This window comes from Salvelinus namaycush, chromosome 23 (genome assembly GCF_016432855.1).
Source record: "Salvelinus namaycush isolate Seneca chromosome 23, SaNama_1.0, whole genome shotgun sequence".
NCBI lineage: Eukaryota > Metazoa > Chordata > Actinopteri > Salmoniformes > Salmonidae > Salvelinus > Salvelinus namaycush.
In genome coordinates, this window is record NC_052329.1 from 10,127,233 (window position 1) to 10,153,099 (window position 25,867).

The following is a 25,867-nucleotide window of genomic DNA, read 5'->3' on the forward strand; positions in this document are numbered from 1 at the left end:
ACGATCACCAACACTGAACAAACACTGGAAAAACATTGCCTGGTCTGACGAATTTCTGTTCCTGTTGCGTCATGCTGACGGCAAAGTCAGGATTTGGTGTAAGCAGTCCGTGGCCCCATCCTGCCTGGTGTCAACGGTATAGGCTGGTGGCATTGGTGTAATGACGTGGGAAATGTGTTCCTGGCACACATTAGGTCTGATACCAATTGACCAACGCTTGAACGTCACACCTTGTAGAATCCATGGCCACAAACAATTCTGGCTGTTCTGAAGGCAAAGGGGGGTACCTAATAATAAACTGTCCACTGGGTGTACCTAATAAACTGACCACTAGGTGTACCTAATAAACTGACCACTGGGTGTACCTAATAAACTGACCACTGGGTGTACCTAATAAACTGACCACTGGGTGTACCTAATAAACTGACCACTGGGTTTACCTAATAAACTGACCGCTGGGTGTACCTAATAAACTGACCTCTAGGTGTACCTAATAAACTGACCACTGGGTGTACCTAATAAACTGACCACTGGGTGTACCTAATAAACTGACCGCTGGGTCTACCTAATAAACTGACCACTGGGTGTACTTCATCTACACTTACAAATCATTAAAAATGACTTAACTGGCTGCATCGTCCACAGAAAGAGTTCATTCATTATGACAGCTGGTGCTGGTTCTGAACCCACAAGGAAATCTCCAGTCCAATTCTTAGATTTTCTTAGCAGTTTGTGAGTGTATTGTTTAATTTGTTCAGATTCTAGAACACATTGCTCATTCAGGCAAGTCAATGGGTTCATTGGAAAGCTGAGTGGAGCTGAAGGGTAGGACTAAAAATAACAAGATAACTAAAGTCAAACGTATATACGGTAGGTTCAGAAGTTTGGTGAAACAGCACAGTTGGCAAATATATGGCAAATAGAAATCAAAACTGGGTGGTCTTCAGAGATAAATGGGAGGGGTTGAGAATAGCTTAAGGATGGGACTAAAAACAAACAAAAGATAACTATTGTTAATACCTTGTGTCCGTAAAATGTATATAGTATGTATACGCTGGAAGTAGAAGCCTAAGAGTTGTTGTTCTCTAGTTACTCCAATTAGGGGTGGGGTGGTAAATTCCAGCGTGATGAGAGAGAGTTCTGCAAACAATAGGTTTAATGTATAGTTATTAATGGACAAGTCAGAAATGTCAACAACGCTCATCATTGTAAACACACACACACACACACACACACACACACACACACACACACACACACACACACACACACACACACACACACCAAACTCTTTTCTTGGAAGAAAAGGCAAGAGAATAAAAAGATGATAGCTTTGCCAATAAACATGTTTCTCCATAGAAGAGCGTGTCCTATAGGGAGAGTAAGCGTAGCTATAAAGCCCCCAGCAGTGTGGCCCATATCCCCCACGGTTGTTCTGAGCCTCTGCTAAGACCTCCAGAGGACTAGTCTGTTCATTTATCAACTATGACATACAGTGAGCTCCAAACGTATTTGGGACAGTGACACATTTTCGGTTGTTTTGTCTCTGTACTCCAGCACTTTGAATTTGAAATGATACAATGACTATGAGATTAACGTGCAGACCGTCAGCTTTCAATTCAGGGTATTTTCATCCATATCGGATGAACCGTTTAGAAATGATTAAAGTAGTAAAAAGTTAAGCATTTCGTCTCAACAAGCTTGTGACTCCACAAATTGGTTAGATACATTTTCTGTTAGTTTTGGTTGTGTTTCAGATTATTTTGGGCCCAATAGAAATGAATGGTAAATAATGTATTGTGTCATTTTGGAGTCACTTTTATTGTAAATAAGAATATAATATGTTTCTAAACACTGATACATTAATGTGGATGCTACCATAATTACGGATAATCCTGAATGAATCATGAATAATGATGAGTGAGCAAGTTACAGACGCACAAATATCATACCCCCGCCAAAATGCTAATCTCCCCTGTTATTGTAATGGTGAAAGGTTAGCATGTCTTGGAGGTATGATATAAAATGCTAATCTCCCCTGTTATTGTAATGGTGAAAGGTTAGCATGTCTTGGAGGTATGATATTTGTGCGTCTGTAACTTTCTCAATACTTTTGTAGCTCACTATATTACACCACTGGGTGTGTGTAATACCACTTTTTAAATGACGGTATATTAATAAATGATACTGCTAAATTACGGTATATTAATAAATTATACTGCAAAATTACGGTATAGTAATACATTATACTGCTAAATGACGGTATATTAATAAATTATACTGCTAAATGACGGTATATTAATAAATTATACTGCTAAATTACGGTATAGTAATACATTATACTGCTAAATGACGGTATATTAATAAATTATACTGCTAAATGACGGTATATTAATAAATTATACTGCTAAATTACAGTATATTAATAAATTATACTGCTAAATGACGGTATATTTATAAATTATACTGCTAAATGACGGTATATTAATAAATTATACTGCTAAATTACAGTATATTAATAAATTATACTGCTAAATGACGGTATATTAATAAATTATACTGCTAAATGACGGTATATTAATAAATTATACTGCTAAATCCGTTTGTTTGCTGTAGAACACTCTCATATGCTATCTATTTGGGGGTTTTCATCTTCACTGTCTGGGCCAAGATAGTTTTCTCATGCTGTTCATATTGAGCTCTTATTGCTAGGTTTACTATGTAGATTGTTATTGCTGGAAATAGAAGGTCCATATTGCTAGTAAGATCCTTATTGCTGTAAATACTGAAACAATACCCTATATAAATGTTTGTCAAAATTCTGGTAATGATGTCTGGATATCAGTCTTCACTGCCCCACAGGTCCGTCAGATGACCAGAAACAGTGGACGTCACATGTCTGTCAGATGATCAGAAACAGTGGACGTCACAGGTCTGTCAGATGATCAGAAACAGTGGACGTCACAGGCCTGTCAGATGATCAGAAACAGTGGACGTCACAGCTGTTGTTAGTAGATGGTACAGTAGCACGGGGCTGTATGTTGTGTTTCTGGCTCAGGAACGGTTCACAGTAGAATATCTTCCAGGTCATAAGGTCACAGGTAGGTGGTGGCCTCTCTGTTCTCTTTCTCTCTGGCCTGGGCCACGGCAACATTAATACACTGGAGCCACTCCTCAGCATGCTTCTCATCACGAGCCTTCAGGACGTAAGTCTTACTGTCCGTGAAGATCTCAAAGGCCCGAGGGAGACCCCGCTCACGGCGCTTCTTAGCCACCACCTGGACACACACACACACACACACACACACACACACACACACACACACACACACACACACAGACACAGACACAGACACAGACAGACAGACAGACAGACAGACAGACAGACAGACAGACAGACAGACAGACAGACAGACAGACAGACAGACAGACAGACAGACAGGATTATCAGAAGTGGACAAAGGGTATGAATGGAATTGTTGTTACATGAATGGACTTGGAAGTTCACCCACCTTGACGCTCTGCACTTTGCTCAGCTCGATGGTGCTGTCGTCTAGCTCATCTTTCTGTAGTAGACAAGACAGGACAGAGATAAACCTTTCAGCAACATGGGGAGATTCTAGTTAAACATGAATAAATAGTTATAAATGCACACTTTGGAGCAGCAATCCAATTCTATTGATGTCGTTTCACTATCACCACTACACTGTACTTCTCTCAGCACATATCATAGCTGCAGGCTAATATTAAATCTTGGTTTCCTCTATCGTAATCGCTCCTCTTTCACCCCAGCTGCCAAACTAACCCTGATTCAAATGACCATCCTACCCATGCTAGATTAGGGAGATGTAATTTATAGATCGGCAGGTAAGGGTGCTCTCGAGTGGCCAGATGTTCTTTACCATTCGGCCGTCAGATTTTCCACCAATGCTCCTTATAGGACACATCACTGCACTCTATACTCCTCTGTAAACTGGTCATCTCTGTAAACCCATCGCAAGACCCACTGGTTGATGCTTATTTATAAAAACCCTCTTAGGCCACTCCCCCCTATCTGAGATACCTACTGCAGTCGTCATCCTTCACATAGAACACCTGTTCTGCCAGTCACATTCTGTTAAAATGTCCCCTTAGCACACACATCCCTGGGTCGCTCGTCTTTTCAGTTTGCTGCAGCTAGCGACTGGAACGAGCTGCAACAAACACTCAAACTGGACAGTTTTATCTCAATCTCTTCATTCAAAGACACTTTTACTGACAGTTGTGGCTGCTTTGCGTGATGTATTGTTGTCTCTACCTTCTTGCCCTTTGTGCTGTTGTCTGTGCCCAATAATGTTTGTACCATGTTTTGTGCTGCTACCATATTGTGCTGCTGCCATGTTGTGTTGCTACCATGTTGTTGTCATGTGTTGCTACCATGCTGTGTTGTCATGTGTTACTGCCTTGCTACGTTGTTGTCTTAGGTCTCTCTTTATGCAGTGTTGTGTTGTCTCTCCTGTCGTGACGTGTGTTTTGTCCTATATTTTTTTTTTTTTACATTTTTAATCGCAGCCCCCGTCCCTGCAGGAGGCCTTTTGCCTTTTGGTAGGCCGTCATTGAAAATAAGAATTTGTTCTTAACGGACTTGCCTAGTTAAATAAAGGTTAAACATTTTTTTTAAACATGATGAATGGCATTTTTTAAATGTCGTTTCACTATCACCACTACACATGATGAATCAAATCAAATTTTAATTAGCCATGATTAATGATTAATCAAATCTAATTTTAATTAGCCACATGCACCGAGCACAACAGGTGTAGACCTTACAGTGAAATGCTGAATACAACAGGTGTAGACCTTACAGTGAAATGCTTACTTACAAGCCCTTAACCAACAATGCAGTTTTAAGAAAAAATAAAATAAGAAAAAATAAAAGTAACAAGTAATTAAAGAGCAGCAGTAAAATAACAATAGTAAGACTATATACAGGGGGGCAAAGGTACAGAGTCAATGTGCGGAGGCACCGGTTAGTTGAGGTAATATGTACATGTAGGTAGAGTTATTAAAGTGATTATGCATAGATAATAACAGACAGTAGCAGCAGCGTAAAAGTGAGGGGGAGGGGGGCTGTTAATGGTGTTCCACTATCACCCCTACACATGATGAATGGCCATTTTCTGACACACTTAAACGCTGCCAGGTTCCCGAGAGGCACATTGATAATATTAACATTCAACATTGTGACACTGACATGTTTTACTGTTGAACAGCTGCCTTGCGGCTGTTGTTGAAGACCTGTTGTTTAATGCCACATATTTCAGGAGCAAAATAAAAGTTTGCTAGGATTTGTAACAACAGTACGTTAGCGCAAAACATAAACTTTTATGGTCCTCTTGCAAAGATTTACTGCAGTAAGACAAGAGGGTGTTTTATTGTCTTGGTCCTTATATAAGGGAGGAAATGAAATCCTTGAGCCCATAAGCACTGTCTCTAATGCTCTACCCCTTAAGACAGCTACATCTCTCTGACTCGTGGAATACACTGTTATCTCCCATCTCACACGTCAGGATGACTCTGCAATGTGTGTGTGTGTGTGTGTGTGTGTGTGTGTGTGTGTGTGTGTGTGTGTGTGTGTGTGTGTCTGTGTGTGTGTGTGTGTGTGTGTGTGTGTGTGTGTGTGTGTGTGTGTGTGTGTGTGTGTGTGTGTGTGTGTGTGTGTGTGTGTGTGTGTGTGTGTGAGAGAGGATCTGGCTGTCTGTGTGGAGGGTCTGTCTTCTGTTAGCTACAGTGGTTAAGCTGCTCATGTATTCACACAGACTGAAGGAGAAGTCAATGTACTCTTCTCGCCACTCCCCTAGTTCCTATTGCGTGTGTGTCCTAAGGCTTTGGGGAAATGGTTAGGTGAAATGCAACGGTTCAACTTATATTGGGAGTAGTGCCTTTCCTCAGCCACAGTGTGTTATATGTGCAAAAGTACTATCTCACAACTCGATGAAACCTTCACTCTTGTGCAGACATTTAGAAACAAAACATGCCAATTTGAAAAATAAGCCACGGGAGTTTTTTAAGCGAGAATTAATACGACTTTTAGGTAGTAAGACATGTACAAAAGCAACTGATACCATTAATAAGAAGGGGCTAGATACGTCTTATATGGTGATCTACCGAGTGGCTAGGACAGGCAAGCCCCATACTATTGTGGAGGACTTAATTCTTCCTGCTACCGCGGATATGGCTGGGACAATGCTGGGGAAAAATGCCCCAGAAAATATACAGACAATGCCTCCATCAAACAACACTGTTTCATGACGCAGCAGTGACATGGCAGGAGATGTTTTGAAATAATTACTGCTTCGCATACAAGCCAGTGAATTCTATGCGTTACAGCTGGATGAGTCAACAGACGTGGCGGGCCTGGCACAGCTCCTGGTATATATCCGTTACGTTTATGGGGGGATCAATTAAGGAAGACATTTTCTGCAAACCAGGACAAAAGGAGACAATATTTTTAAAGCACTGGACAGCTTTGTGACATCAAATGGACTTTGGTGGTCAAGATGTGTTGGTATCTGTACTGATGGCGCAAAAGCCATGACAGGGAGACATAGTGGAGTGGTAACGCGAGTGCAAGCAGTTACTCCCAACGCCACTTGGGTACACTGCAGCATCCACCGAGAGGCTCTTGTTCAAGAGAATGCCTGACAGCTTGAAAGTCGTTTTGGACAATACAGTGAAAATAGTTAACTTTGTTAAAGCAAGGCCCCTGAACTCTTTCACAACATACAGATGTGTGCTGGTTATCAAGGGGCAAAGTATAGACACGTTATTTTTTAATTGAGAGACGAGCTTAAAGTTGTATTTTCTGACCATAATTTTCACTTGTCTGAACTCTTGCATGATGACGAGTTTCTCACACGTCTGGCCTATCTGGGTGATGTTTTTTCTCGCCTGAATGATCTGAATCTAGGATTACAGGGACTCTTCGCAATTATATTCAATGTGCGGGACAAAATTGAGGCTATGATTAAGAAGTTGGAGCTTTTCTCTGTCTGCATTAACAAGGACAACACACAGGTCTTTCCATCATTGTATGATTTTTTGTGTGCAAATGAACTCAAGCTTACGGACAATGTAAAATGTGATATAGCGAAGCACCTGAGTGAGTTGGGTGCGCAATTACGCAGATACTTTCCCAAAACGGATGACACAAACAACTGGATTTGTTATCCCTTTCATGCCCTGCCTCCAATCCACTTACCGATATCTGAACAAGAGAGCCTCATCGAAATTGCAACAAGAGATTCTGTGAAAATGGAATTTAATCAGAAGCCACTGCCAGATTTCTGGATTGGGCTGCGCTCAGAGTATCCTGCCTTGGCAAATCACGCTGTTAAGACACTGATGCCCTTTGCAACCACGTACCTACGTGAGAGTGGATTCTTGGCCATCACTAGCATGAAAACTAAATACAGGCACAGACTGTGTGTGGGAAATGATTTAAGACAGAGACTCTCTCTAACACAACCCAACATTGCAAAGTTATGAGCGTATTTTCAAGCACACAGTTCTCATTAACCTGTGGTGAATTATTCACAATTTTCGATGAACAAATACGTTTTTTTTAATATAAGATAGTTAAATAAAGAGCAAAATTATTTATTATTATTATATTATTATTTGTGCCCGGGTCCTATAAGAGCTCTTTGTCACTTCCCACGAGCCGGGTTGTGACAAAAACTCACACTCATTCTTATGTTTAATAAATGTATCATATAGTGTATGTGTGGCAGGCTTACAATGATGTCAAGAAACAACATTTGAGAGTGTGCTGACCCTGGTGCTAGAGGGGGTACAGCTGGAGGTTGAATGTTTGAAGGGGTACGGGACAATAGAAAGTTTGGGAACCACTGCTCTAGGGCAACGGTGTCAAGATGGAATCTGTATTTGTGGCAACTGGATCTTTTTTGGAACACCATTATTTTCTTCTTACTGAGATTTACCACTTTCCATCAATTTGTATAGCAAACCCTCATGCCAAATTGAGTAAAACGCTTATTTGAAATCAACAAAGCATGAGAAGACTTTGCCTTTGTTTTGGTTTGTTTGTTTGTCAATTAGGGTGTGCAGGGTGAATAAGTGGTCTGTCGTACAGTAATTTGGTAAAAAAGCTAATTTGACATTTGCTCAGTACATTGTTTTCACTGAGGAAATGTACGAGTCTGCTGTTAATGATTTTCCCAAGGTTGCTGTTGACGCATCTCTCTCTCTCTCGCTAACATGGCATTGACTAACAATAAGGTCTCTCATCTAATCCCTGCTCAATGACATACACACACACACACCAACACTACACACACACCAACAGCACGATAAAACAGATCAGCTCTAATTACATTGTGGCTGAAGTTGAATGAATACTGTATCTTTTTTTCATTGTAATAAAGTTGAGTGTTTCGCTTTGTTTTGGCACATGGTGATGACTCATGGGCTTTCTGATGACTACGTGATCTCAACACGTTGTTTTACGGTCTCGTTTTCTCAAAGGCAACACTTTTTTCTTTGCACAATAATTATTTCTGCCGTAAAGTCCAATGACCTTACACCAAGTTCGGCCTCAAAGTAAGTCAGAATCAAACACTAATTAGTTGGAGCGATTTGTATCGTTAAAACACAGTGGTCTCCCCGTCTTCACACACACACACACACACACACACACACACACACACACACACACACACACACACACACACACACACACACACACACACACACACACACACACACACACACACACACACACACACACACACAGCCAGCATCATCTCCTTCCTTCTCTGGTTTTCATTTGTTTTTTTTGCTGCTACTTCTGAGTGTCGATTTTCATACTGAGTTATTAAAGGGAAGAATGACTCAAGAAGTTGCAGCATCATACTCTGACCTTGGGCATCCCCCAAGGCTCAATACTGGGGCCAAAGTTGTTACAGTCATCTCTAGTGGATTCCCCAGAGTGACGTTAGACCTTGTTTTACCCAAAATCACATCATGATTCAATTAAGAAGAAAAAGAAAAAGTAGAATAGGAAAACACATAAGGACAGGGAGTCCAGTGACTAACAGTGCTGTCAGGTTATGGGGAGGCATATTTCTGTCTAAAATATATTTCTGCCCCCTGTGTATATGATGTGATATACTCTATTGTCCTGAGGGGAAATTTGACTTGAACAGCTAGATGGTAATTGTACATGAAGTACCTCTTTAAAAGTATTTTTGTGGTAGAAGTTTAAAAAAGGTTTTTCTTTACTATTTAAAGCAAAGCCGTTTTAAGTAGTGTCTGCAATTGTAATTGTGGTGACTGGTTATACAGTGGCAAGAAAAGGTATGTGAACCCTTTAGAATTACCTGGATTTCTGCATAAATTGGTCATAAAAATGTATCTTACCTTCATCTAAGTCACAACAGTAGACAAACACATTCTGCTTAAACTAATAACACACAAACAAATATATGTTTTCATGTATTTATTGAACACACCATGTAAACAGGGTGCAAAAAGTATGTGAACCCTTGGATTTAATAACTGGTTGACCATCCTTTGGCAGCAATAACCTCAACCAAACGTTTTCTGTAGTTGTGGATCAGACCTGCACGACGGTCAGGAGGAATTTTGGACCATTCCTACTTACAAAACTGTTTCAGTTCAACAATATTCTTGGGATGTCTGGTGTGAACTCCTCTCTTGAGGTCATGCCACAGCATCTCAATCAGGTTGAGGTCAGGACTCTGACTGGGCCACTACAGAAGGCGTATTTTCTTCTGCGTATTTTCATAGTGTTGTGTGTTCCTTCCAAACAACTCAACTTTAGTCTAATCTGTCCACAGAATATTTTGCCAGTAGCGCTGTGGAACATCAAGGTGCTATTTTGCAAACTTCAGACGTGCAGCAATGCTTTTTTTGGACAGCAGTGGCATCTTCCGTGGTGTCCTCCCATGAACACCAATCTTGTTTAGTGTTTTATGTATCGTAGACTCGTCGACAGAGATGTTAGCATGTTCCAGAGAGTTCTGTAAGTCTTTAGCTGACACTCTAGGCAGCTCTAACCAACATCTCCAATCTCGTCTCATTGATTGGACTCCAGTTTAGCTGACTCCTGACTCCAATTAGCTTTTGGAGAAGTTATTAGCCTAGGGGTTCACATACTTTCACATACTTCCAACCTACACTGAGAACGTTTCAATTATGTATTCAATATAGACAAGAAAAAAACAATAATTTGTGTGTTATTAGTTTAAGCACACTGTGTTTGTCTATTGTTGTGACTTAGATGAAGATCAGATCAAATTTTATGACCAATTTATGCAGAAATCCAGGTAATTCCAAAGGGTTCACATACTTTTTCTTGCCACTGTAGTTGAACAAGTATGTACATGAAAAGTTAGGATAGCCTGAACATATGAACGTTGGTTTGCTGTATCTATCTTGAACGGATGAAGAATTAATGTTGGTGAGTTATTTTATGCAAATGTTTGCAAATCTATGTAGTTATAGTTGATAAAGGTTTGAAAGAATTTGAAGTTAAGGTAGCCTAAACATGTGAAATATGGTGTGGTGTCTCTAGGTTGAACGGTTCAAGATTTACTGTTGGTGAGTTATTTTATGCAAATTTATTTAGTTATAGTTTATAAAAGTGATAAAGAATTTGATAGCCTGAATGCTTTAAATATGGTCTTGTAACTTAATTGGCCAAGGAGCAGGACCATTTTGAGTTGCTTCCTCTGTATTCCTGTGGTTTTCATTGAAACACATTGTATATAGTATGAAAAATCTTTTGACAAGCAATCTAAGTAGGGTCAGTCTAAACATCTCAGCATTGGTTTGGACTTAATAGTTTAAGCAGGTGAAAGATTAGATAGAAATAATCTACAATTCTTGCCCTACCATTCTAGTCTATGGCTCTTTTTTTGCCATTGAAATGCATTGGTATCCATAGCAACAGCTCCATTTGGGCAGCTAATGACGCGATATGAGAGAGCTGTTAGCTGACGTTAGCTAGCTGCTTTTCGTCACACTAAACTCTGACAAACAGCTGTGACCTTTTACTATAAGTCTGTGCGACTATCCATAGCAACAGCTCCATTTGGACGGCACAATGACGCGATATGAGAGAGCTGTTAGCTGACGTTAGCTAGCTGCTTTTCGTCACGCTAAACTCTGACAAACAGCTGTGACCTTTTACTATAAGTCTGTGCGACTATCCATAGCAACAGCTCCATTTGGGCTAAACAATGATGAAACATAAGGGAGGAGTTAGCTGATGTTAGCTAGCTTATTTTTTTGTCACTCGGTTTGGCCTACAAACTATTATGACCCCTTATGGAAAAAGATGAGACTCTCACGAACATGTTGTGTTTACATGCTTTGCTCTTGGACGCACACAGGCCTTACAAACTCTTGTCTGAAAGTCCCCTGGTACCAGTTGAAAAAGTGAATGGAAGTACACTACCAGTCAAAAGTTTGGACACACCTGCTCATTCAAAGTTTTTTCTTTATTTTTTACTATTTTCTATATTGTAGAATAATAGTGAAGACATCAAAACGATGAAATAACACATATGGAATCCTGTAGTAACCAAACAAGTGTTCAACAAATCAAAGTATATTTCATATTTGAGATTCTTCAAAATAGCCACCCTTTGCCTTGATGGCAGCTTTTGGCATTCTCTCAACCAGCTTCATGAGGTAGTCACCTACATTTCAATTAACAGTTGTGTTGTGACAAGGTAAGGGTGGTATACAGAAGATAACCCTATTTGGTAAAAGACCAAGTCCATATTAAGGCAAGAACAGCTCAAATAAGCAAAGAGAAACGACAGTTCATCATTACTTTAAGACATGAAGGTCAGTCAATACGGAAAATGTCAAGAACTTTGAACATTTCTTCAAAACCATAAAGCGCTATGATGAAACTGGCTCTCACGAGGGCCGCCACAGGAAAGGAAGACCCGGAGTTACCTCTGCTGCAGAGGATAAGTTCATTAGAGTTACCAGCCTCAGAAATTGCAGCCCAAATAAATGCTTCACAGAGGTCAAGTAACAGACACATCTCAACATCAACTGTTCAGAGGAGACTCAATCAGGCCTTCATGGTTGAATTGCTGCAAATAAACCACTACTAAAGGGGCCACAGGTAGGCTAGTGGTTAGAGCGTTGGGTCAGTAACCAAAGGGTTGCTGGATCGAATCCCTGAGCTGACAAGGTAAAAATCTGTCATTCTGCCCCTGAACAAGGCAGTTAACCCACTGTAGGCCGCCATTGTAAATATAATTAATTCTTAAACTTCTTTGGAGTGCCAAATTCAAATTAAATTACTATAAATATTCAACTTTCATGAAATCACAAGTGCAATACATCAAAATGAAGCTTAACTTGTTGTTAATCCAGCCAAGGTGTCAGATTTCAAAAAGGCTTTACGGCGAAAGCAAACCATTCGATTATCTGAGGACAGCGTCCAACACACAAATGCATAACAAATCATTTACAACTAGGGAGTTGCGACACGAAAGTCAGAAATAGCGATATAATATATGCCTTACCTTTGAAGATCTTCTTCTGTTGGCACTCCAAAAGGTCTCAGTTACATTACAAATGGTCCTTTTGTTCGATAAATTTCTTCTGTATATCCATAAAAACTCAGTTTAGCTGGCGCGCTTCAGTCAATAATCCACTCGGTTGGATTGAATCCCAAACATTACCAATAAACTTATCCAAACAAGTCAATCAACGTTTATAATCAACCCTTAGGTACCCTAATACGCAAATAAGCAATACAATTTAAGACGGAGAATCGTTGTCTTTACCGGAGATAAACAAAAAGAACGCGCTCTCGGCCATGCGCATGGAAACACTACAGCCAAAATGGGAGCCCTTAGAAAAACGCCTTCTTCTCCCTCATTTTTCCAAAAACCAGCCTGAAACTCTTTCTAAAGACTGTTGATATCTAGTGGAAGCCCTAGGAACTGCAATCGGGCACGATTTCGCCCTATTATAACAGTGCCAGCCATTGAAATCAGTGGTAGGATAAAAACATTTTTTTGGGGAGGGGGGGGGTTTGTCCTCGGGGTTTCGCCTGCCTTTTCAGTTCTGTTATACTCACAGACATTATTTTAACAGTTTTAGAAACTTTAGAGTATTTTCTATCCAAATCTACCAATTATATGCATATCCTAGCTTCTCGGCCTGAGTAGCAGGCAGTTTACTTTGGACACACTTTTCATCCGGACGTCAAAATACCACCCCCTATCCCAAAGAAGTTTTAACTGACTTGCCTAGTTAAATTAAAACATACATTTAAAAAAGGACACCAAGAAGAAGAGACTTGATTGGACCAAGAAATGAACAATGGACATTAGACCGGTGGAAATTTGTTCTGATGAGTCCAAATTTGAGATTTTTTGCTCCAACCGCCGTGTCTTTGTGAGACACAGAGTAGGTGAACGGATGATCTCTGCATGTGTGGTTCCCACAATGAAGCATGGAGGAGGAGCTGTGACAGTGTGGGGGAGCTTGGCTGGTACCACTGTCTGTGATTTATTTAGAATTCAAGGCACACTTAACCAGCATGGCTACCACAGCATTCTGCAGCGATACTCCATCCCATCTGGTTTGCGCTTAGTGGGACATCATTTGTTTTTCAACAAGACAATGACCCAATGCACCTCCAGGCAGTGTAAGGGCTATTTTACCAAGAAGGAGAGTGAAGGAGTGCTGCATCAGATGACCTGGCCTCCACAGTCACCGACCTCAACCCAACTGAGATGGTTGGGAATGAGTTGGACCGCAGAGTGAAGGAAAAGCAGCCATCAAGTGCTCAGCATATGTGGGAACTCCTTCAAGAATTGTTGGAAAAGCATTCCTCATGAAGCTGGTTGAGAGAATGACAAGCGTGTGCAAAACTGTCATCAAGGCAAAGGATGGCTACTTTGAAGAATCAAATATATATTTTGATTTGTTTAACACTTTTTTGGTTACTACATGATTCCATATGTGTTATTTAATCGTTTTGATGCCTTCGCTATTATTCTACAATGTATGAAATAATTCAAATAAAGAAAAACCCTTGAATGAGTAGGTGAGTAGGTCCAAACTTTTGACTGGTAAGGTATTTATGGAGATTGTATATACAAGCATTTCGCTACACCCGCAATAAAATCTGCTAAACACGCGTACGTGACAAATACAATTTGATTTGATTTGTTTAGTGCCAAAAACAAGGCGTTAAATATATGTAAAAAATAAAATAAAAAAGTTTCCTGACCTTTCTTATATCTCTCAGATATCTTCTTAGGTATAGGGGGCGACATTTTCACTTTTGGATGAATTTGTGCCCAAATTAAATGGCCTCGTACTCTGTCCTAGATCATATGATCATATTATTATTACTATTGGATAGAAAACACTCTGAAGTTTCTAAAACTGTTTGAATTATATCTGTGAGTAAAACAGAACTCATATGGCAGGCAAACTTCCAAACAGGAAGTGAAAATTCTGAAATGGGTCGCTGTGAAAGGCATCGCCTATTCAATTGCCTTATATTTATGGATCTGTATGCACTTCATACGCCTTCCACTAGATGTCAACAGGCAGTAGAACGTGGAATGAAGCATATAGCTTCATGTGGGACCGGATGAGAGCCTTTGGAGTGACAGGTCAGGCAGATTGCCAGTTCTTGGCCACGCACACAGGGCATGTGATGTCCTTGTCTTCAATGCGTTAGATAGACATGAAGAAATGCTCCATTTGGGACGTTATTGGATATATATGAGAAAAACATCCTGAAGATTGATTCTCAACTGAGTTTGACCAGTTTATTCGATTTGTAATATCACTTTGAAGTTTTCGTTCATTAGCGTAAAGTTCAATGGACACGTGAACTACACATGCTAGCCAAAGTTGCTAATTCGACAGAAGTAATGGACATTATAAAACAAAAAAACGATTTATTGTGGAACTAGGATTCCTGGCACTGCATTTTGATGAAAGATCATCAAAGGTAAGGGAATATTTATGATGTAATTTCGTATTTCTGTTGACTCCAACATGGCGGAGAATGGCTGAGCGCTGTCTCAGATTATTGCATGCTGTGCTTTTTACTAAAGTTATTTTTTAAATCTAACACAGCGGTTGCATTAAGAACCAGTGTATCTTTAATTATATGTTAAACATGTATCTTTCATCAAAGTTTATGATGAGTATTTCTGTATTTCACGTTGCTATCTGTAATTACTTTCGCTATTTTGGAGCCATTTCTGAACATGGCGCCAATGTAAAACCACGATTTGTGGCTATAAATATGAACATAATCGAACAAAACATAAATGTATTGTATAACATGATGTCATATGACTGTCATCTGATGAAGTTGTTCAAAGGTTAGTGATTAATTTTATCTCTATTTGTGGGTTTTGTGAAAGCTATCTTTTCTGTGAAAAAATGGCGGTGTGTTTTTGGATATTGTGGTGAGCTAACATAAATATATGTTGTGTTTTCGCTGTAAAACATTTAAAAATCGGACATGTTGGCTGGATTCACAAGATGTTTATCTTTCATTTGCTGTATTGGACATGTGATTTCATGAAATTATATTATATTATATCCCTGTGGCGCTAGGCTAGGCTATTCTAGTCAGCGTTTCTGATGAGAATGATCCCGGATCCGGGATGGGTGGTCCGTAGAGGATATAGGACAAACACTTAGGAACAAACTTTAGATTTTTTATTATCACACCTAATTAAAGTATTGAAAGGTTTGAAAGGGATACATACAGATTTTCCCTTCCGGAAGAGGAGCTGGTTTCCTGCCAGGGTGAAGTAGCGAGTCTTCCAGCGTTTGATGAACTTCCAGCGAACCTGCTTCTCTTTCAGTTTCCCCTCTATGAGCGGCTGGCCATCCTCGTTCACCACTGGAGAGACAAATCAAAACAACGCTCAATCAGCTGTAATCCACATCCACTCACTTTTACCACCTGCTTATGCAGTGTATGTAGCCCGTGTTGGAATCAAACCCACAAGCACCCTGCACCAACCACCTGAGCTCTTGGAACAACAAAACAAAAATACAGGAAGACATGATGATTGAAAAAAAGGAGGAATGGCTGAATAATTGTAGAGAGTATACCCCTTTCCTCTCTTCTTTAGTCTTGTCTTCATTCACAGGAACAGCCAAATAGGCCTATACAGTACCTATACCAATGTTCTGTATACTCCCCTTCCTTATGTGTTTAACACCTGACGATAAACATATCATGTGTCAACCTGCCGCGAAATACAATACACTGATGCTTAACTCATGTTACAAATTAACCATGGGCTAACGAAATACAATACACCGATGCTTAACTCATGTTACAAATTAACCACGGGCTAACGAAATACAATACACCGATGCTTAACTCATGTTACAAATTAACCACGGGCTAACGAAATACAATACACCGATGCTTAACTCATGTTACAAATTAACCACGGGCTAACGAAATACAATACACCGATGCTTAACTCATGTTACAAATTAACCACGGGGTAACGAAATACAATACTGTCACGTTCCTGACCTGTTTTCTGTTTGGTATGTGTTTAATTGGTCAGGGCGTGAGTTTGGGTGGGTAGTCTATGTTATGTGTTTTCTATGTTGGGTTAATGGGTTGCCTGGTATGGCTCTCAATTAGAGGCAGGTGTTTGGCGTTTCCTCTGATTGAGAGTCATATTAAGGTAGGTTGTTCTCACTGTTTGTTTGTGGGTGATTGTTCCTGTGTCAGTGTATTCCACATGGGACTGTTTCGTTTGTCCGTTCGTTTAAGGTAGTCTGTTCCTGTTCTTGCGTCCTTCGTCTTTATGTAAGTTCGTTTGTTTCAGGTCTGTTGCCTTCGTTTATTGTTTGGTAGTTTGTTCTAGTGTTTTGTCAGTGTTTCGTCTGTTTGTAATAAAGTCAGTATGTATTCATCACCCGCTGCGCCTTGGTCCGTTAATACACCACCAGACGAACGTTACAGAATCACCCACCAAACCCGGATCAAGCAGCGGGTTAACGGACAGCGCACGAAGCAGGATTTCTGGTCTTGGGAGGAAATCATGGAAGGAAAAGGACCATGGGCTAAAGTTGAAGTGAATCGCCGCCCATGGGAACAGCTGGAGGCAGCTCGGAGAGCGGAGGAAACCGGAGAGAGGAACCGGCGTTATGAGGGGACGCGTCTAGCACGGAAGCCCGCAAGTACAACCCAAAAATTTCTTGGGGGGGGGCTAAGAGGTAGTGGGTCTAGGGCAGGTAGGAGACCTGCGCCCACTTCCCAGGCTAACCGTGGAGAGCGGGAGTACGGGCAGACACCGTGTTACGCAGTAGAGCGCACGGTGTCTCCTGTACGTGTGCATAGCCCGGTGCGGGTTATTCCACCTCCCCGCAGTGGTAGGGCTAGATTGAGCATTGAGCCAAGTGCCATGAAGCCGGCGCTACATATCTGGCCACCAGTACGTCTCCTTGGGCCGGCTTACATGGCACCAGCCTTACGCATGGTGTCCCCGGTTCGCCTACATAGCCCGGTGCGGGTTATTCCACCTCCCCGCACTGGTCAGGCGACGGGGAGCATACAACCAGGTAAGGTTGGGCAGGCTCAGTGCTCAAGGGAGCCAGTACGCCTACACGGTCCAGTATATCCGGCGCCACCTTCCCGCCCCAGCTCAGTACCACCAGTGCCTACACCACGCACCAGGCTTCCAGTGCGTCTCCAGAGCCCTGTTCCTCCTCCACGCACTCTCCCTGTGGTGCGTGTCTCAAGCTCAGTGCCTCCAGTTTCGGCACCACGCATCAAGCCTCCTGTGCGTCTCCAGAGCCCTGTACGCACTGTTCCTTCTCCCCGCACTCGCCCTGAGGTGCGTGCCCTCAGCCCGGTACCTCCAGTTCCGGTACCACGCACCAGGCCTATAGTGCGCATCGAGAGTCCAGTGTGCCCTGTTCCTGCTCCCCGCACTAGCCTTGAGGTACGTGTCTCCAGTCCGGTACCACCAGTTCCGGCACCACGCACCAGGCCTACTGTGGGCCTCAGCAGGTCAGAGTCGGCTGTCTGCCCAACGCCGTCTGAGCCATCCGTCTGCCCAGCGCCGTCTGAGCCATCCGTCTGCCCAGCGCCGTCTGAGCCATCCGTCTGCCCAGCGCCGTCTGAGCCATCCGTCTGCCCAGCGCCTTCTGAGCCATCCGTCTGCCCAGCGCCTTCTGAGCCATCCGTCTGCCCAGCGCCTTCTAAGCCATCCGTCTGCCCAGCGCCTTCTGAGCCATCCGTCTGCCACGAGCCATTAGAGCCGCCCGTCTGTCCCGAGCCATTAGAGCCGCCCGTCAGTCAGGAGCCGCTAGAGCCGTCCGTCAGTCAGGAGCTGCCAGAGCCGCCAGCCAGTCAGGAGGTGCCAGAGCCGCCAGCCAGTCAGGAGCTGCCAGAGCCGCCAGCCAGTCAGGAGCTGCCAGAGCCGCCAGCCAGTCAGGAGCTGCCAGAACCGCCAGCCAGTCAGGAGCTGCCAGAGCTGCCCTACAGTCATGAGCTGCCCTACAGTCATGAGCTGCCCTCCAGTCATGAGCTGCCCTCCAGTCATGAGCTGCCCTCCAGTCATGAGCTGCCCTCCAGTCATGAGCTGCCCTCCAGTCATGAGCTGCCCTCCAGTCATGAGCTGCCTTCCAGTCATGAGCTGCCTTCCAGTCATGAGCTGCCTTCCAGTCCGGAGCTGCCACTCAGTCCGGAGCTGCCACTCAGTCCGGAGCTGCCACTCAGTCCGGAGCTGCCACTCAGTCCGGAGCTGCCACTCAGTCCGGAGCTGCCACTAGTCCGGAGTTGTCCCTCTGTCCTAAGCTACCTCTCTGTCCTGAGCTACCTCTCTGTCCTGAGCTACCTCTCTGTCCTGAGCTACCTCTCTGTCCTTAGCTACCTCTCTGTCCTTAGCTACCTCTTTGTCCTGAACTACCTCTCTGTCCTGAGTTGTCTCCTATATTGTAGAGGGGCGTTGGTGAAGGTTCCTGGACCATGGTCGGGGGCGAGGGTTGCCACTCAAGGGACGCTAAGGAGGTGGACAAAGACAGTGGTGGAGTGGTGTCCTCGTCCACCGCCGGAGCCGCCACCGCGGACAGATGCCCACCCAGACCCTCCCCTTGAGTTTTAGGGGTGCGCCCGGAGTTCGCACCTTGAGGGGGGGGTTCTGTCACGTTCCTGACCTGTTTTCTGTTTGGTATGTGTTTAATTGGTCAGGGCGTGAGTTTGGGTGGGTAGTCTATGTTATGTGTTTTCTATGTTGGGTTAATGGGTTGCCTGGTATGGCTCTCAATTAGAGGCAGGTGTTTGGCGTTTCCTCTGATTGAGAGTCATATTAAGGTAGGTTGTTCTCACTGTTTGTTTGTGGGTGATTGTTCCTGTGTCAGTGTATTCCACATGGGACTGTTTCGTTTGTCCGTTCGTTTAAGGTAGTCTGTTCCTGTTCTTGCGTCCTTCGTCTTTATGTAAGTTCGTTTGTTTCAGGTCTGTTGCCTTCGTTTATTGTTTTGTAGTTTGTTCTAGTGTTTTGTCAGTGTTTCGTCTGTTTGTAATAAAGTCAGTATGTATTCATCACCCGCTGCGCCTTGGTCCGTTAATACACCACCAGACGAACGTTACAAATACACCGATGCTTAACTCATGTTACAAATTAACCACGGGCTAACGAAATACAATACACCAATGCTTTGCTCATGTTACAAATTAACCACAGGCTAACGAAATACAATACACCGATAAACACAGTCTCCTTCTACCGCTGTCACTCTCTGTGTTGGTCAAACAAACAAGCGCGCGCATGCACACACACTGATTCGATTTACCATAAGTGCCCCTTCACCACCCCACATGGAACCATGCCACCATGAGCCTCCCCCCGTTACTGAAGCCAAAAGGGGCACAGAGAGGGCAGTGACTGTTTGGTAATAATGTCTAGTTGACATGTTTATCTCCTGCACAGAGAGGGCAGTGACTGTTTGGTAATAATGTCTAGTTGACATGTTTATCTCCTGCACAGAGAGGGCAGTGACTGTTTGGTAATAATGGCTAGTTGACATGTTTATCTCCTGCACAGAGAGGACAGTGACTGTTTGGTAATAATGTCTAGTTGACATGTTTATCTCCTGCACAGAGAGGGCAGTGACTGTTTGGTAATAATGGCTAGTTGACATGTTTATCTCCTGCACAGAGAGGACAGTGACTGTTTGGTAATAATGTCTAGTTGACATGATTATCTCCTGCACAGAGAGGGCAGTGACTGTTTGGTAATAATGTCTAGTTGACATGTTTATCTCCTGCACAGAGAGGACAGTGACTGTTTGGTAATAATGTCTAGTTGACATGTTTATATCCTGCACAGAGAGGGCAGTGACTGTTTGGTAATAATGGCTAGTTGACATGTTTATCTCCTGCACAGAGAGGACAGTGACTGTTTGGTAATAATGTCTAGTTGACATGTTTATCTCCTGCACAGAGAGGACAGTGACTGTTTGGTAATAATGGCTAGTTGACATGTTTATCTCCTGCACAGAGAGGACAGTGACTGTTTGGTAATAATGGCTAGTTGACATGTTTATCTCCTGCACAGAGAGGACAGTGACTGTTTGGTAATAATGTCTAGTTGACATGTTTATCTCCTGCACAGAGAGGGCAGTGACTGTTTGGTAATAATGGCTAGTTGACATGTTTATCTCCTGCACAGAGATGGAATTGACTGTTTGGTAATAATGGTTAGTTGACATGTTTATCTCCTGCACAGAGAGGGCAGTGACTGTTTGGTAATAATGGCTAGTTGACATGTTTATCTCCTGCACAGAGAGGGCAGTGACTGTTTGGTAATAATGGCTAGTTGACATGTTTATCTCCTGCACAGAGAGGGCAGTGACTGTTTGGCAATAATGGCTAGTTGACATGTTTATCTCCTGCACAGAGAGGGCAGTGACTGTTTGGTAATAATGGCTAGTTGACATGTTTATCTCCTGCACAGAGAGGGCAGTGACTGTTTGGTAATAATGTCTAGTTGACATGTTTATCTCCTGCACAGAGAGGGCAGTGACTGTTTGGTAATAATGTCTAGTTGACATGTTTATCTTCTGCACAGAGAGGACAGTGACTGTTTGGTAATAATGTCTAGTTGACATGTTTATCTCCTGCACAGAGAGGGAAGTGACTGTTTGGTAATAATGTCTAGTTGACATGTTTATCTCCTGGACAGAGAGGGCAGTGACTGTTTGGTAATAATGTCTAGTTGACATGTTTATCTCCTGGACAGAGAGGGAAGTGACTGTTTGGTAATAATGGCTAGTTGACATGTTTATCTCCTGGACAGAGAGGGCAGTGACTGTTTGGTAATAATGTCTAGTTGACATGTTTATCTCCTGGACAGAGAGGGCAGTGACTGTTTGGTAATAATGTCTAGTTGACATGTTTATCTCCTGGACAGAGAGGGAAGTGACTGTTTGGTAATAATGGCTAGTTGACATGTTTATCTCCTGGACAGAGAGGGAAGTGACTGTTTGGTAATAATGTCTAGTTGACATGTTTATCTCCTGGACAGAGAGGGAAGTGACTGTTTGGTAATAATGGCTAGTTGACATGTTTATCTCCTGCACAGAGAGGGCAGTGACTGTTTGGTAATAATGTCTAGTTGACATGTTTATCTCCTGGACAGAGAGGGAAGTGACTGTTTGGTAATAATGGCTAGTTGACATGATTATCTCCTGCACAGAGAGGACAGTGACTGTTTGGTAATAATGTCTAGTTGACATGTTTATCTCCTGCACAGAGAGGGAAGTGACTGTTTGGTAATAATGGTTAGTTGACATGTTTATCTCCTGCACAGAGAGGGCAGTGACTGTTTGGTAATAATGTCTAGTTGACATGTTTATCTCCTGCACAGAGAGGGCAGTGACTGTTTGGTAATAATGTCTAGTTGACATGTTTATCTCCTGCACAGAGATGGAAGTGACTGTTTGGTAATAATGGCTAGTTGACATGTTTATCTCCTGCACAGAGAGGGCAGTGACTGTTTGGTAATAATGGCTAGTTGACATGTTTATCTCCTGCACAGAGAGGGCAGTGACTGTTTGGTAATAATGGTTAGTTGACATGTTTATCTCCTGCACAGAGAGGACAGTGACTGTTTGGTAATAATGGCTAGTTGACATGTTTATCTCCTGCACAGAGAGGGCAGTGACTGTTTGGTAATAATGGTTAGTTGACATGTTTATCTCCTGCACAGAGAGGACAGTGACTGTTTGGTAATAATGTCTAGTTGACATGTTTATCTCCTGCACAGAGAGGACAGTGACTCTTTGGTAATATTGTCTAGTTGACTTGATTATCTCCTGCACAGAGAGGACAGTGACTCTTTGGTAATATTGTCTAGTTGACTTGATTATCTCCTGCACAGAGATGGAAGTGACTGTTTGGTAATAATGTCTAGTTGACATGTTTATCTCCTGCACAGAGAGGGAAGTGACTGTTTGGTAATAATGTCTAGTTGACATGTTTATCTCCTGCACAGAGAGGGCAGTGACTGTTTGGTAATAATGTCTAGTTGACATGTTTATCTCCTGCACAGAGAGGGCAGTGACTGTTTGGTAATAATGGCTAGTTGACATGTTTATCTCCTGCACAGAGAGGGCAGTGACTGTTTGGTAATAATGTCTAGTTGACATGTTTATCTCCTGCACAGAGAGGGCAGTGACTGTTTGGTAATAATGGTTAGTTGACATGTTTATCTCCTGCACAGAGAGGACAGTGACTGTTTGGTAATAATGGCTAGTTGACATGTTTATCTCCTGCACAGACATGTTTATCTCCTGCACAGAGAGGGCAGTGACTGTTTGGTAATAATGGTTAGTTGACATGTTTATCTCCTGCACAGAGAGGACAGTGACTGTTTGGTAATAATGTCTAGTTGACATGTTTATCTCCTGCACAGAGAGGACAGTGACTCTTTGGTAATATTGTCTAGTTGACTTGATTATCTCCTGCACAGAGAGGACAGTGACTCTTTGGTAATATTGTCTAGTTGACTTGATTATCTCCTGCACAGAGATGGAAGTGACTGTTTGGTAATAATGTCTAGTTGACATGTTTATCTCCTGCACAGAGAGGGCAGTGACTGTTTGGTAATAATGTCTAGTTGACATGTTTATCTCCTGCACAGAGAGGACAGTGACTCTTTGGTAATATTGTCTAGTTGACTTGATTATCTCCTGCACAGAGAGGACAGTGACTCTTTGGTAATATTGTCTAGTTGACTTGATTATCTCCCACACAGAGATGGAAGTGACTGTTTGGTAATAATGTCTAGTTGACATGTTTATCTCCTGCACAGAGAGGGCAGTGACTGTTTGGTAATAATGTCTAGTTGACATGTTTATCTCCTGCACAGAGAGGACAGTGACTGTTTGGTAATAATGGCTAGTTGACATGTTTATCTCCTGCACAGAGAGGGCAGTGACTGTTTGGTAATAATGGTTAGTTGACATGTTTATCTCCTGGACAGAGAGGGCAGTGACTGTTTGGTAATAATGGCTAGTTGACATGTTTATCTCCTGCACAGAGAGGGCAGTGACTGTTTGGTAATAATGGTTAGTTGACATGTTTATCTCCTGCACAGAGAGGGCAGTGACTGTTTGGTAATAATGTCTAGTTGACTTGATTATCTCCTGCATGTTTTCACATTGACTAATGTATGTTGTCTCAGTAAGTCCTATAACAGGAATGTGTGCTTGTGCATGTGGGAAGAATATCACATCCTGGTATACTGGCATCAGAACAGGACAGAATGCTGCCTGGGGTCTACACACACACACACACACACACACACACACACACACACACACACACACACAGACAGACTTGTACACAAACTAACACACGGATACACACTGGCTCAATGTCTGGTCCGATTAGTTACACTCTGCCCACATTGTCTTTCTCTTGTGTTTATCTGGTCTGGGTTCCTGTGAGTGTGTGCTTTACTTTAGTGTGTGTGTTTGGATTCTGTTGGTATGTGTCTCCAGGCAACACTGGTACTCTGGTCCACTCTACCAGAGCCAGCCTGGTCCAGAACCAAACAAAGTGGACCTTTGTCCGTGTAGCGATGAGTACAGCAGGCGTAGATTACAGGCTGCCTGTTCACGCTGAGATATACTGAGTCACAGAGAGACTCTAATCATTCACACACACACACACACACACACACACACACACACACACACACACACACACACACACACACACACACACACACACACACACACACACACACACACACACACACACACACACACACACACACACACACACCCTGTTTGTGCCATGCAGGAGACTAGTGTCTTAAAAATAGAATTACCACAGACAAGACAGAGTTCTATCTAATCTGAGATCTGGCTAAAGATGCTGTGCTTCAGTGGAAAGCTCGGCTGTGTTGAAATCCTCCTGTCAAAGAGAACGGTAAGCCAAAACTCCTTCAGTCCAGTCCCACTAGGCAAAAAAAACAGGTTGAATCAACGTTGTCTCCACGTCATTTCAACCAACAAAATCAATGTGATGGTGTTGAATCAACGTGGAATGGAGATGGACAGCATTCAACTATATGTCAGATTATACAGGGGGAGGAGGGAGAGAGAGTGATGGACAACCACACACACTCTCACACCTATTACCTTTCACTTCAAAAGGATTCCAATGGTTTAACACTTAGGAAGATGATCAAGTCCCAACTGCTGCTCCCTTTTCCCCTTGGGAGAGGAAAACAAGCTGGGAGTTCTCTCTCTCCAACATCGTTAAGAGTCGGGAAAGAATTTCACGGTTTTAAACGACACCATGCAACTTTTAAATACTGTGTTTGTCTACAATGCACTGTCAGCATTTTCATAACAAGGTGAAAACAAAGACATCTGAAAACAGTTTATTACCTACTGTACGTATCCATCAGAGATGTGTGGTTCTATGGAACAGGGTTCTGAATGGACATGCCTGCTGCGGGCTTTGCATGCTATATTAGACTGTCTCACCTACGTATCACTAATTATGGTGAGTCATTATTACACTGGTCCAATGTGTAATAGAGTAATTGTATAATATGTGTTCTGATGGGGGACAGTGTCATCAGGAGGTCAAGAGGGTGACTGAGGGGTCACTGTTGGAACACGGATGGGGTGTCTGAGCCCAGAGAGATACCTAATGGAGGATGGTCTCCCTGTTAAATAAGGAAAGTCAGAGATTCTCTTTTAGTTTGTTTTATTTGGCGGATTAATACGTTTCTTTTTTTGTTTGTCGTTGTTTTCAGAATCGTAGATTTTCTATTCATGGTTGTCCCTGTTTCTTTCTTTGAGCACCAAGCCCCGTTGAGACAGATTCAAGCCTGTCAAGAGAGATTCAAACCCAGTCGAGACAGAGACTAGCCCCGTCGGGACAGAGACTAGCCCCGTCGGGACAGATTCAAGCCCCGTCGGGACAGATTCAAGCGCCGTCGAGACAGATTCAAGCCCCGTCGGGACAGAGCCAAGCCCTGTCGAGACAGATTCAAGCGCCGTCGAGACAGATTCAAGCCCCGTCGGGACAGAGCCAAGCCCTGTCGAGACAGATTCAAGCGCCGTCGAGACAGATTCAAGCCCTGTCGAGACAGATTCAAGCGCCGTCGGAACAGAGCCAAGCCCTGTCGAGACAGATTCAAGCGCCGTCGAGACAGATTCAAGCGCCGTCGAGACAGATTCAAGCCCCGTCGAGACAGATTCAAGCCCCGTCGAGATAGATTCAAGCCCCGTCGAGATAGATTCAAGCCCCGTCGGGACAGAGACAAGCGCCGTC

The 25,867-nt window shown here is 42.8% G+C and overlaps 1 long non-coding RNA gene across 1 annotated transcript; it reads right to left on the minus strand.

Moving 5' to 3' along the window:
• Window positions 1–2,044: 2,044 nt before the first annotated feature.
• LOC120018770 lies at window positions 2,045–16,630 on the minus strand. The gene is made up of 3 exons (XR_005472254.1): window positions 15,801–16,630; window positions 3,513–3,566; window positions 2,045–3,278 (listed from the first exon to the last, which is right to left on the minus strand). It is a non-coding gene; the product is annotated as an uncharacterized LOC120018770 (long non-coding RNA).
• Window positions 16,631–25,867: the final 9,237 nt, after the last annotated feature.